This window comes from Oncorhynchus masou, unplaced genomic scaffold (genome assembly GCF_036934945.1).
Source record: "Oncorhynchus masou masou isolate Uvic2021 unplaced genomic scaffold, UVic_Omas_1.1 unplaced_scaffold_2___fragment_2___debris, whole genome shotgun sequence".
Lineage (NCBI taxonomy): Eukaryota > Metazoa > Chordata > Actinopteri > Salmoniformes > Salmonidae > Oncorhynchus > Oncorhynchus masou.
In genome coordinates, this window is record NW_027016544.1 from 442,712 (window position 1) to 456,881 (window position 14,170).

The window sequence follows — 14,170 nt, forward strand, 5'->3', positions numbered from 1 at the left end:
TGTCTAATAAATTCAATCAATCAATCAACCAATCAATCAATGTAAACCTGTGAATATTGATTTCCAAGTTTACCCAGCTGTCACGTCCTGACCTTAGTTCCTTTTTATGTCTCTATTTTAGTTTGGTCAGGGAGTGAGTTGGGGTGGGCATTCTATGTTTTTGTTCTATGTTTTGTATTTCTGGTTTTGGCCTGGTATGGTTCCCAATCAGAGGCAGCTGTCAATCGTTGTCTCTGATTGAGAACCATACTTAGGCAGCCTGTTTTCCCACTATGATTTGTGGGTAGTTGTTTTCTGTCTTTGTACTAGTTACCAGACGGAACTGTTTCTGTTGTCTTTTTGTATTGTGTTGTTCAGTTTAATAAAATGACGAACACTTACCACGCTGCATATTGGTCCGATCCTTCCTACTCCTCGTCAGAAGAGGAGGAAAACCGTTACACCAGCGTGAAACAAAACTTCATAACTGAAGTCTTCTATTTTTTCCCTTTTTCGCAGACAAAACTTCCCACCTAGACCTCTGGCCATCCATCCCAGGGTGCTCTGTGTTAGCAGGGAGACAGCCTCCGCCTCGACTGTGACTTTTCTCCCCTCGCTGCTGGTCCTTTGAACAAGAGAAAATGGGGGAAACTAGGATCAAAGGGCCTTGCAGCACTATGTTTTATTCTCTGTTTCTCTCAATGCCTCTCACAGTGCCCAGGCATTCAGCGAGAATAATGTCAAGCCTGAGGGCTGTGTACGGTTCCACCCAAATTAGACTGATCCCAGACCTGCACAATATAAATAATTATCTTGTGAGGCGTGAGTGCAACAGCTTACTCCTTGGGCGCCCCGGGTATTAGAGGATTCCAAAAGTAGACCAAAGACGTAGAAGAAAGTAGAAATCATTTGAAATGATTCTACAAGAATTTAAATAGAATAAGAAACTTCAAAAGAATTCAATTTTGACCCATTATCGAAACATGAATTTCCATGTAACATGAGGCCTTGTAGCACGTGAGGATATAATGACATCACAGAGTTGTGTTGAGAGGGTACTAAAGACGGGAGCAGGCCAGCAGGAGAAATTAGAAGCCTTTTATTAGTTAAAGGGTAATTCCACCACTGTTCAACCTCAAATCCACTCTCTCCAGCACCATCCCAGTGTGTATACAGTGCCTTGCGAAAGTATTCGGCCCCCTTGAACTTTGAGACCTTTTGCCACATTTCAGGCTTCAAACATAAAGATATAAAACTGTATTTTTTTGTGAAGAATCAACAAAAGTGGGACACAATCATGAAGTGGAACGACATTTATTGGATATTTCAAACTTTTTTAACAAATCAAAAACTGAAAAATTGGGCGTGCAAAATTATTCAGCCCCTTTACTTTCAGTGCAGCAAACTCTCTCCAGAAGTTCAGTGAGGATCTCTGAATGATCCATTGTTGACCTAAATGACTAATGATGATAAATCTCAAAGTGCTTGAAAATCATTGTTTTTAAAATTGTTTTAACTTTTGATGTCATCATTGACGATGTCATTCTGCGACAGAAAGGTAAACGTCATTTCCAATTGAGACGACGTATGCAGCTTTTCCCGTGAATGCATTCTCCACTAAAGCGGGGTCAATGCCTTTCATTTTCAATCACACTGTAAAGCTGAACTTCCGCGATGCATATTGAATAGAGTCCTTTATATTTTTTACTACAAAACATAGAAACATGCCATTTTCACATATGTTTTTATTTTTTTATTTTACCTTTATTTAACTAGACAAGTCAGTTAAGAACAAATTCTTATTTTCAATGACGTCCTAGGAACAGTGGGTTAACTGCCTGTTCAGGGGCAGAACGACAGATTTGTACCTTGTCAGCTTGGGGGTTTGAGCTTGCAACCGGTTACTAGTCCAACGCCCTAACCACAAGGCTACACTGCCGCCCCAGCGTAGCCTTGTGGTTAGAGCGTTGGACTAGTAACCTACCGTTGGACTGACCGCCTCGATTCGGTCTTATGTAGCAAAATTTGAAATTGTGTTTAGTACATTGGATAAAAGTAGAGATCGACAGCTAGAAAATGGTATATAATACACTGCAGTTGGGGGACAATGGCAAAGTAATTCTGCTTGGAAAGATGATAAACTTGTAACCCCACTTTTGAGAAAATGGCCTTGAATATTCTGGTACACCTACTGGAGAGCTCTTCTTTGTCTACAGCCATTCAGCATCGTTCACACCCTCTTAAGCCTTAGCCCCACCCATCTCTTTCAGGATTCACATGTGAGGTCATACTATACTAAATTAAATCTACATTTATTTGTCAAATGCACAGGATACAGAAGGTGTAAACGGTACTTGTACAGTGAAGTGGTTACTTGCATAGTAGCAATATCAAAAACAGAGTGTCCAGATAAAAATATTGTATAAATATTTTATCACTATTAGATGACGCTTACCCGACACACTCATCTAAATTGTTCTAAACTCCGGTTGACCATGACGTGTGCAGAAAGTAGCCCATCACTTTTTCCAACTGATCTGTCGATAAGGCCTGTTAAATTCAGGGCATCAATGTTGTTGAGAAAAGTAGCAAAACTTTTGGAGTTTTCGATGGCTAACGTAATATCTTTCAAAAACGGTGTGGTAGAAAGGACAGTCAACACATACTGAACAGCTCACGGTATAGACAGAAGCATGCTTACATGGCAGATGAATCCAAACTCATCTCCCGGCATGTCCAGCCCATTCATTATCTCAGCCAATCATGGCTCGAGGGAAGGTTCCTGGCTTTTTCCGTGGCAAAATTAACTAGGATTGTAATTTAACAATTTATTCATATTTACAGATGGCATACAAGCTTGTTATTAAGGCACATGAACGTTCACATGTTCCAGAAGACATTCCTGATAAAAAACGCATTTTGATACAAAAATAAATATTCCCGCCTACTGAATCCAAGTGTTTGACATGGAGGAGGGAACCAGTAACTTTAGCCTTGTTCAGATTGGCAGTTTATAGTGACTCAAACCCTATTTATTTGCATATCTGATTTGAATCAGTTCTTTTTCCTGCAGTCTGAACAGCCAAAAAGCGCATAGAATCAGCTTGTTATGTGGTTTGAAGTTAGATACAAATCTGATTCCTGGCCATGTGACTTGTGTCTGAACATTCAAATCTGATCTATTTTCCCTCAAGCAGTTTTTGACTGTTATTCCGCATATCTTGTTGCTTGCTAGCTACTCTGTTGACAGGACTCGTTTTGAAAATTGGATAATGTTATCCTTTGAGGCTTTACCCTATGATTTTGAACATTCAAAGCCACTGGGAATCGTCCATGGCAGGCATTGTTGTCTCCTTAGCTTGCCACATAACTTCTGAGTGATAGGAAGCACAAGCACCACCACCAATCAGCCTGGACTCTAGAGCAGTGGAAACGCGTTCTCTGGAGTAATGAATCACACTGCACCATCTCAAATCAAATCAAATACAAATCGAATACAACAGGTGTAGACATTATAGTGAAATGCTTACTTATAAGCGCTTAACCAACAATGCTTTAAGAAGTTTTAAGAGAAAAAAATAAAATAGGTGTTAACTAAAACATACATAAGTAAAAATAGAAAATAGAAAATTAAAGGAACAAATAATTAAACTGCAGCAGCTTCTTAACAGTAGAAGCTGTTAAGAAGCCTTTTTGAACTAGACTTGGTGCTCTGGTACCGCTTGACGTGCAGTAGCGGAAAGAACAGTCTATGACTAGGGTGTCTGGAGTCTTTGACAATGTTTAGGGCCTTCCTCTGACACCCACTGGTATAGAGAGAGGTCCTGGATGGAAGGAAGCTTGGCCCCTGTGATGTACTGGTCCATATACACTACCCTTTGTAGTGCCTTGCGGTTGGAGACCGAGCGGTTGCCATTCCTGGCAGTGATGCAACCAGTCAGGATGCTCTCGATGGTGCAGCTGTAGAACCTTTTGAGGATCTGAGAACCCATGCCAAATCTTTTCAGTCTCCTGAGGGGGAACAGGCTTTGTCGTGCCCTCTTCACAACTCTTGTGGTGTGTTTGGACCATGATAGTTTGTTGGTGATGTGGACACCAGGAACTTGAAGTTCTCAACCTGCTCCACTGCAGCCCCATCGATGAGAATGGGGGAGTGCTCGGTCCTCCTATTCCTGTAGTTCACAATCATCTCCTTTGTCTTGATCATGTTGAGGGAGAGGTTGTTGTCCTGGCACCACACGGCCAGGTCTCTGACCTCCTCCCTATAGGCTGTCTCATCATTGTCGGTGATCAGGTCTACCACTGTTGTGTCTTCTGCAAACTTGATGATGCTGTTGTCATGCCTGGATATGCAGCCATGAGTGAACAGAGAGTTAAATAGGGGACTGGGCACGCACCCTTGAGGGGCCCCCGTGTTGAGGATCAATGTGGCGGATGTGTTGTTCCCTACCCTTACCACCTTGGGGCGGCCCGTCAGGAAGTCCAGGATCCAGTTGCTGAGGGAGGTGTTTGGACCCAGGATCCTTAGCTTAGTGATGAGCTTTGAGGACACTATGGTGTTTAACACTGAGCAGTCGTCAATGAATAGCATTCTCACATAGGTGTTCTTTTTGTCCAGGTGGGAAAGGTCAATGTTGAGTGCAATAGAGATTGCATCATCTGTGGATCTGTTGTGGCAGGATGCGAATTAGAGTGGGTCTAGTTTACAAATAAGTTACAAATAACACGAAAAAACATACACAATAGCACAATTGTTTATGGGGATCCTAAAACGGCAGCCCTCTCCTTTGGCTCAATTATCATGCCATCTGGCAGTCCGACGGAAGAATCTGGGTTTGGCGGATGGCAAGAGAATGCTACCTGCCCCAATGCCGTTTGGTGGAGGAGGTATAATGGTTTGTGTCTGTTTTTCATGGTTCGGGCTCGGCTCCTTAGTTACAGTGAAGGGCAATCTTAACTCTACAGCATTCAATGACATTCTAGATGATTCCATACCTCCAACTTTGTGGCAACAGTTTAGGGAAGGCCCTTTGCTGTTTAAGCATTACAATGCCCCCGTGCACAAAGCGAGGTCCATGCAGAAATGGTTTGTCGAGATTGGTGTGGAAGAACTTGATTGGCCTGCACAAAGCCTTGACCTCAAGCCCATTGAAGCATCTTTGGGATGAATTGGAACGCCGACTGAGAGCCAGGCCTAATCGCCCAACAGCAGTGCCCGACCTCACTAATGCTCTTGCGGCTGAGTGTAAGTCCCCACAGCAATGTTCCAGTATCTAGTGGAAAGCCTTCCCAGAAGAGTGGAGGCTGTAACAGAAGCAAAGCAGGGACCAACTCCATATAAATGCCCATGATTTTTGAATGAGATGTTTGACGAGCAGGTGTCCACATACATTTGGTCATGTAGTGTATTTTGATTCTCTTGTGCAGTGGTGGAATAAGTACTCAATTGTCATACTTGAGTAAAAGTTCAGATACCTTAATAGAAAATGACTCAGGTAAAAGTGAAAGTCACACAGTAAAATACTACTTGAGTAAAAGTCTAAAAGTGCTTGGTTTGAAATATACTTAAGTATTAAACGTACATGTAATTGCTAAAAAGTAAAAGTATTAACATTTAAATTCCTTATTTTAAGCATATCAGGTGGCACAATTAAAGATATATATTTTAATGATGGATCGCCAGGGCCAGACTAACACTCAGACATAATTTACAAGCAAAGCATTTGTGTTTAGTGAGTCTACCAGATCAGAGGCAGTTGGGTATAAATACCCCATAAAACTGTAGTTTTTAGTTAAGTACTTTACACTACTGCTCTTGTGTAAGCCTTATTAAAGCTACAAAAGTGTCAGTACTTAACCCAAACATACGTGTATGTTATTCTTCTTTGGTATTATGGTGGTCAGCAAACAAATGTTATAGTTGCTTGCGGCCACCTACTATATGGATCGTATATCAGCCTACTATTTTGTAAAATGAATTCGTCAAACTTTGTGAAAAAAATTGCCCTACTAACTAAACCTGCACCCATTAAAACCTCACCACTATTCCACTACTCTGGCCCTTTCTGATCCTACTTCATGCCTTCAGCCTGGGAGGACGGGACACTATCGCTAAAACGTCTTGTAACTCTCCTGCAGTAAAATCTTGTACACCCAAGTACATCTCTGCAGCTGCCACCACAACATCTATCCTCTATCCTCTATCCTCTACGTTCCATTCCTGTGGTACAATCATGACCATGAATGCCCCTCCCCAAAAAATGTACTGAAGCACGTTATTCCTATCACTCTCTATTAGCCTTGGCCTACTCACAGGGATCCTCCTAACCCTAACCTTCTTCACTGCCTCAGCATATGACACCTTCTGCACTACTCCGATCCTAGCAGCAACCTCAACGTGCCCTTCTCTCACTGGACACCTCTGAACTCCAGCACCATGGGTACCCCTACAGTTTACAAACAACTTGTTCCACTGATACTACACATTCCTTTGTCATGTCCTCCTGCACACTTGTCACGTGTAGGAATCTACCTCCACACACTGCTGCCACATGACCATAAACTTGACACCTATAATGCCATAATGGATTAGGGACAAAAGCTCTCACGGGATAACTGACACATCTTAACTTTACTTTATCGGGTAACTCAGTAGTACACACAGTGTCTTCTCTGTTTCATCACGCTCTCCACCAGGTCTGCGTCGCACCAAACGACGCAGACCCATCTTCAACTTGAGTTGAACCTCCTCAACACTTAACCCCACTCCAGTTCACCCTTCTTTCAACTACACCCTGCTCTGGAGAGAAAAGCAAGTCACAGTTTTGGTACCCAATCAAGTGGTGTGGAGCGCACATTCCCTCTGGATGGCAGAAATAGCAAAAATCAACACGATTCCACTTCGAGTCACTTTCACCTACCCAACATTCCCCAACCTCTTCTCCACCCAACCTGACACCACATATGGATCTGCCAGGAAGCAAGGATCCATTCTCTCCAAAACTCGTACTCCCCCGGGCCAGAATCCTCTTTGGCATCATCAGGATGAGACTCAAATGTTGCGGTCATCACAGCATGATTCACCATTCCATATTTACTCAAATCATGTTCTACTTTTCTCCTTTTTTCCTGTCCACCTTCTCCTTCATCAGCCCTTCCTTCATTCCGTATTTACTTATAATACATTTCACATCAGTAAATGTTTTCCTATCCACTATCTTGCCCCACACCAGCAGCCTTGCCAGTAGGCTGACCAAAACTTTAAATGTCCCTGAACGAATACAAACTCCACTCGCCCCGTAGCTGGTTCCAGAACGGCCCTTTAATGTGCCTCAACACAGGCACTAACTGGAATTACATTTACTATCATGGGTGGCCAAAAATAACTATCTGAAAGCTATAGATCTACTAAGCCATGCCTCCAGTCTTCTGATCTGACCTGGTGGATCATAGCTCAATAACCCAGCATCAACAACCCAACTTAAAGGTCATGAACAGTCAAATGTAATATGATAATGATAATGATAATAGCTATTATGGAGAATAAGCTAGTACATGTCCAAAAAGGTGTGGATGGGTCACTCAAAACTTTTTGCATTCACATGGCAACTACACCAGTGAGGAATAGGAGTAATGAGAAGACAATAAGTGGGAACACTTCTAGATGGGCAAAAACATGTCAAAGCAACATCAGTATTAATGAGCCATAATCATATGTTTATCATCATTAGCCAAGCTTGGGATGGGATGTGTGGGTGGCATGTTTGCTTATCATGTTGACATGGAAAACAGTTACACGCAACATGGAACCTCCATTCAATCAATGTGATCTGTTTTAGAATGCTGCCTGCCATGGAGAGGGACTGTAGGACTCATTGTTCCACCAAAGACTTGGAGAACCGATTTGGTGGACCAAGGCTAATGAAGCACACATCCAAAGGTGGGAGATTCAAGTTGAAATGTCTTGTCTATTTGCGCTGTCTGTTAGTACACAAACGGCACACTGATAACAATGGCTCGCTATCTTAAGCAGGCCAGACTTCTCCAGCTAGCTTATGTATGGGGGTCCTTTCCACCATTCTATTACACACAGCATTTCTGTTTTGAACTAAAAGTTTCTCATCTAAGTATGTTTTACGCCATCTACAAAGCAGGGACTGAACACGTGAATTTTTTTATGATTACAGTACAGTAGTTGTAGAGAACATTTTATGCTGCGATATGAGCCACACAGAGTGTCAGAATGAGTGAGTATGTAACAGTACTTTCCCACTCAAAACTTGAACTAGCACTTATCAATTAACACTTTCTGTACTTTTGGACCTGATTTTAGAGACTGGTCCTTCCAATGTTTCATAATCTATTTAGTTATTAATTAAATGTATTTCTGAAATAGATAACAGTTTCTCATTCCTCAGGAAAAACAGCCCAGTGACTCCATCATTTATCGGTTAACCAGTGTCTTAATTTAGTTATTTCAAAGTGGTGCCACATCAAGAGTGTACTGTATTTCTATAATAAAACTGTTGGGAACAATGAAAAGGAGGAATTATCCTGGTACTATTTAATTGAGTTTGACCAGGTGCCCAGCTCTATGTCAGCCTAATCTCCCTGCAGTGGTGCTGTCTCGCTCTCTCCCTGGGAGACAGCGGAGGCCGATAAACTTTGCAGCTCCCTCGTACCTGCACAATGCACCCTCTGCATTATTCATGGGTAGGGTCTAGAGCATCTTCAAATGGCCTGTCATTTCCTTTTACCTTCCATCACAATGGCCATATGCCACAGACACTAGACAGGACTTGGGGTAGGCATTCTGAGGGTGAGCCTGAATTTCCTTTACAGACGCTAACATGGAAACATATATATGTTTTAGCATGTAGGACTCTTGGGAACTCAAAACCTGCCATGGCAGATTTCAATCTTTTGCTGTTTCGCTATCTCCTCCCACGGTTGACACCTCCACACAGCAAAATCAATGGTGTACATTTAGATCTGAAAGTGTAAAATGAACAATATTTTCAGTAAACTTATGAGTCCCACTGTACTGGTGTTAAAATAACACCTTTGAAAGTGTTAAATATTTAACTCTGTTGCAGTGTTCAACATTTTACTCTTAAAGTGTTCAAAGGAACAAAACTGTTGAGTTTGCATAGCTCTACTGTAGAGTAATATGCAACAACTACAGGGTAAAACATAATACTTGGTTTAAAGTAAACTTGTCTCACTTTTCTAAGTGCTGAGACTGCTTCTCAGTGTAAGACGTTTTTTGTGTTTTAACACTGCTTAGTTTAAAGCCATATTCAAATATTTCCCAGAGTGCCTTTTGAGAAAAATTGTGGAGTTACCACCCGTGACTGTATATTTTTGTGATAGAGACATGGTTGTTGCATTCATCGATTTTTGGTCCTATTGACATCGCCAAGTGACATCCTAAGCAAATATATAATCATACACATCGCTTTGAAACAAAACCATTCCTATTATTATCATATTTCCCAGGATGCTATTGTTTCAACATCTGTTTGTGTATGAGATTGATACATTTTATGCCACACAGAGAAAAATAACATAGATTTTTCCGAACTAATCCAATCAGTTATGTAGTGTCCTGACAATATTCCTACCCCAGGCAGTCATTTTGAATGCAGGTTGCAGGTGAATCAAAATTCCAACTGTTGGATCTGGCTGAATTTCAATAGAAATTACACATCACTTTGCAAGCTGGCGTAATGTGACTTGTAGGTAGTGTTGCAGAATTTGGGTAATTTTCCCAGATTTTACAGGAAGCTTGGTTGGAGCTTTCCTGGAAACAGAAACAGGAAATCTTCATCCTTCATCTAAGATTTGGGGAAAATCTGGGAATTTGACAACCCTACTTCCAGGCCTGTTACCTGAGGTATGAACTGGGGTGCAATTATGCACTTTGAACTAAAGGTTCAGAGGATGGCATTACACTAAGAGTTTGTACCCCTTTAGGAACAAATCTATACCTTTTCATCTGTGTGTAATACAATAGCCTAAAACATCTGGAGTACAAGTTACATTATGCTGGCTTGCAAGGTGAAGTTTAATTCCTTTCTGAACCCAGCCAGTGTGGGATATCCAACTTTCAGATTTTTTTTATGGACCGCAAATATATTCAGAATGACTGCCATGGGTGGAAGACTAAGCTGTGTGACTACTTAAAGTATTTTCTTATTCTTTGGGTATAACAATGTGCGCTGAGAGTCAGAAAGCAAGTTCAGGGAGTGAGTGTTTTAATAAAATAAACCGAATACAAAACAAGGACCTCGAACACCGCACAGACATGAAACAGCAACAATGACGCCTGGGGAAGGAACCACAGGGAGTGACATACAGTGCCTTGCGAAAGTATTCGGCCCCCTTAAACTTTGCGACCTTTTGCCACATTTCAGGCGTCAAACATAAAGATATAAAACTGTATTTTTTTGTGAAGAATCAACAACAAGTGGGACACAATCATGAAGTGGAACGACATTTATTGGATATTTCAAACTTTTTTAACAAATCAAAAACTGAAAAATTGGGCGTGCAAAATTATTCAGCCCCCTTAAGTTAATACTTTGTAGCGCCACCTTTTGCTGCGATTACAGCTGTAAGTCGCTTGGGGTATGTCTCTATCAGTTTTGCACATCGAGAGACTGAAATTTTTTCCCATTCCTCCTTGCAAAACAGCTCGAGCTCAGTGAGGTTGGAAGGAGAGCATTTGTGAACAGCAGTTTTCAGTTCTTTCCACAGATTCTCGATTGGATTCAGGTCTGGACTTTGACTTGGCCATTCTAACACCTGGATATGTTTATTTTTGAACCATTCCATTGTAGATTTTGCTTTATGTTTTGGATCATTGTCTTATTGGAAGACAAATCTCCGTCCCAGTCTCAGGTCTTTTGCAGACTCCATCAGGTTTTCTTCCAGAATGGTCCTGTATTTGGCTCCATCCATCTTCCCATCAATTTTAACCATCTTCCCTGTCCCTGCTGAAGAAAAGCAGGCCCAAACCATGATGCTGCCACCACCATGTTTGACAGTGGGGATGGTGTGTTCAGGGTGATGAGCTGTGTTGCTTTTACGCCAAACATAACGTTTTGCATTGTTGCCAAAAAGTTCAATTTTGGTTTCATCTGACCAGAGCACCTTCTTCCACATGTTTGGTGTGTCTCCCAGGTGGCTTGTGGCAAACTTTAAACAACACTTTTTATGGATATCTTTAAGAAATGTCTTTCTTCTTGCCACTCTTCCATAAAGGCCAGATTTGTGCAATATACGACTGATTTTTGTCCTATGGACAGAGTCTCCCACCTCAGCTGTAGATCTCTGCAGTTCATACAGAGTGATCATGGGCCTCTTGACTGCATCTCTGATCAGTCTTCTCCTTGTATGAGCTGAAAGTTTAGAGGGACGGCCAGGTCTTGGTAGATTTGCAGTGGTCTGAAACTCCTTCCATTTCAATATTATCGCTTGCACATTGCTCCTTGGGATGTTTAAAGCTTGGGAAATCTTTTTGTATCCAAATCCGGCTTTAAACTTCTTTACAACAGTATCGCGGACCTGCCTGGTGTGTTCCTTGTTCTTCATGATGCTCTCTGCGCTTTTAACGGACCTCTGAGACTATCACAGTGCAGGTGCATTTATACGGAGACTTGATTACACACAGGTGGATTGTATTTATCATCATTAGTCATTTAGGTCAACATTGGATCATTCAGAGATCCTCACTGAACTTCTGGAGAGAGTTTGCTGCACTGAAAGTAAAGGGGCTGAACAATTTTGCACGCCCAATTTTTCAGTTTTTGATTTGTTAAAAAAGTTTGAAATAGCCAATAAATGTCGTTCCACTTCATGATTGTGTCCCACTTGTTGATTCTTCACAAAAAATACAGTTTTATATCTTTATGTTTGAAGCCTGAAATGTGGCAAAAGGTCGCAAAGTTCAAGGGGGCCGAATACTTTCGCAAGGCACTGTATATGGCAGGTAATCAAGGAAGTGATGGAGTCCAGGTGAGTCTGACAATGAGCAGGTGTGCGTAACAATAGTGACAGGAGTGTGCCATAACGAGCAGCCTGGTGACCCAGAGGCCGGAGAGGGAGCACACATGACAGTAGCCCCTCCCTGACCTGCAGCTCCAGCCACATGACACCGATCAAAATGACGATCTCGGGGAACAGCAGCTGACGGTCACCTCTGCAGAGGCGCAGGAAACCCGTCAATCCGGCTGAGACACAGGAGCATGGCAACCTAGAGCGCCGAAGAGAAAGTATAACTGTTGGTACCCCCTCCCCGCTGTGTTCGGCTCCAGCCGCAGGACGCCAACCCAAGGAACGATTCTGTGGATCAGGAGCACCCCAGCTGATGCGCGGGAAACTGACAGACCGGCTGAGGCAGGGGAGCCTGGCGATCCGGTTGAGGCATGTTATTCTGACGTGCCAGTGGAAGCAGGGGAGCCTGGTGAGCCGGCAAAGGCATGAAAGCCAAAGGCATGAAAGCCAAAGGCATGAAAGCCAAAGGCATGAAAGCCTACCAGCTGAGGCAGGGGAGCCTGTCGATCCGGCTGATGCATGAGAGCATATAGTGGCTCCCGGACCAAGCTTCATTCCCACCTAGCCAAAAAAACACACTCCCGGATGCTTCCCTTAGGTGAGGCTTCATTCTATAACGATGTGCGCTGAGAGTCAGGAAACAAGTGAGTGTTTTCATAAAATATACAGAACATAATACAAAACAAGAACCTTAACAACGCATAGACAAGAAACAGAAACAATGACGCCTGGGGAAGGAACCAAAGGGAGTGACATATATAGGGCAACTAATCAAGGAAGTGATGGAGTCCAGGTGAGTCTGACGACACACAGGTGTGCGTAATGATGATGACAGGTGTGAATCATAACGAGCAGCATGGTGACCTAGAGGCCAGAGGAAACTTGACATTGGGATGGTGTTAGCGTATTGGAATCCATCTTTTAGGTGCCTACACTGCATCCTACTGTACTGTACTGTGAGGCCAGTCACGGCTTATAAATTCCCGGTAATTACAAAATAGGGAAAAAGGGAAATTACCCTGCCAGCTATTAACCATCACTAAACAACCCACCACCCCATTTCACTATTTAACCTGATCTGATCATACTCCAGTCCAATGGTCTGGGAGGATGGAACACTACCACTCATCACACCCTGCAACTCTTCTTCAGTAAAATCTCACACTCCCAAGTACTTCCCCGCAGCTGTCACCACAATTTATATTTTCTGCAGTACAGTTGACAACCTTGGCTATGAATGCTAAGTAAAACAAAAATAAATGGAGGAACTTATTCAAGAATGATCCATTGTAATATACACTGCTCAAAAAATAAAGGGAACACTTAAACAACACAATGTAACTCCAAGTCAATCACACTTCTGTGAAATCAAACTGTCCACTTAGGAAGCAACACTGATTGACAATAAATTTCACATGCTGTTGTGCAAATGGATAGACAACAGGTGGAAAATATAGGCAATTAGCAAGACACCCCCAATAAAGGAGTGGTTCTGCAGGTGGGGACCAGAGACCACTTCTCAGTTCTTATGCTTCCTGGCTGATATTTTGGTCACTTTTGAATGCTGGCGGTGCTTTCACTCTAGTGGTAGCATGAGACGGAGTCTACAACCCACACAAGTGGCTCAGATAGTGCAGATCATCCAGGATGACACATCAATGCGAGCTGTGGCAAGAAGGTTTGCTGTGTCTGTCAGCGTAGTGTCCAGAGCATGGAGGCGCTACCAGGAGGCAGGCCAGTACATCAGGAGACGTGGAGGAGGCTGTAGGAGGGCAACAACCCAGCAGCAGGACCGCTACCTCCACCTTTGTGCAAGGAGGAGCACTGCCAGATCCCTGCAAAATGACCTCCAGCAGGCCACAAATGTGCATGTGTCTGCTCAAACGGTCAGAAACAGACTCCATGAGGGTGGTATGAGGGCCCGACGTCCACAGGTGGGGGTTGCGCTTTACAGCACAACACCATGCAGGACGTTTGGTATTTGTCAGAGAACACCAAGATTGGCAAATTCGCCACTGGCACCCTGTGCTCTTCACAGATGAAAGCAGGTTCACACTGAGCACGTGACAGACATGACAGAGTCTGGAGACGCCGTGGAGAATGTTCTGCTGCCTGCAACATCATCCAGCATGAC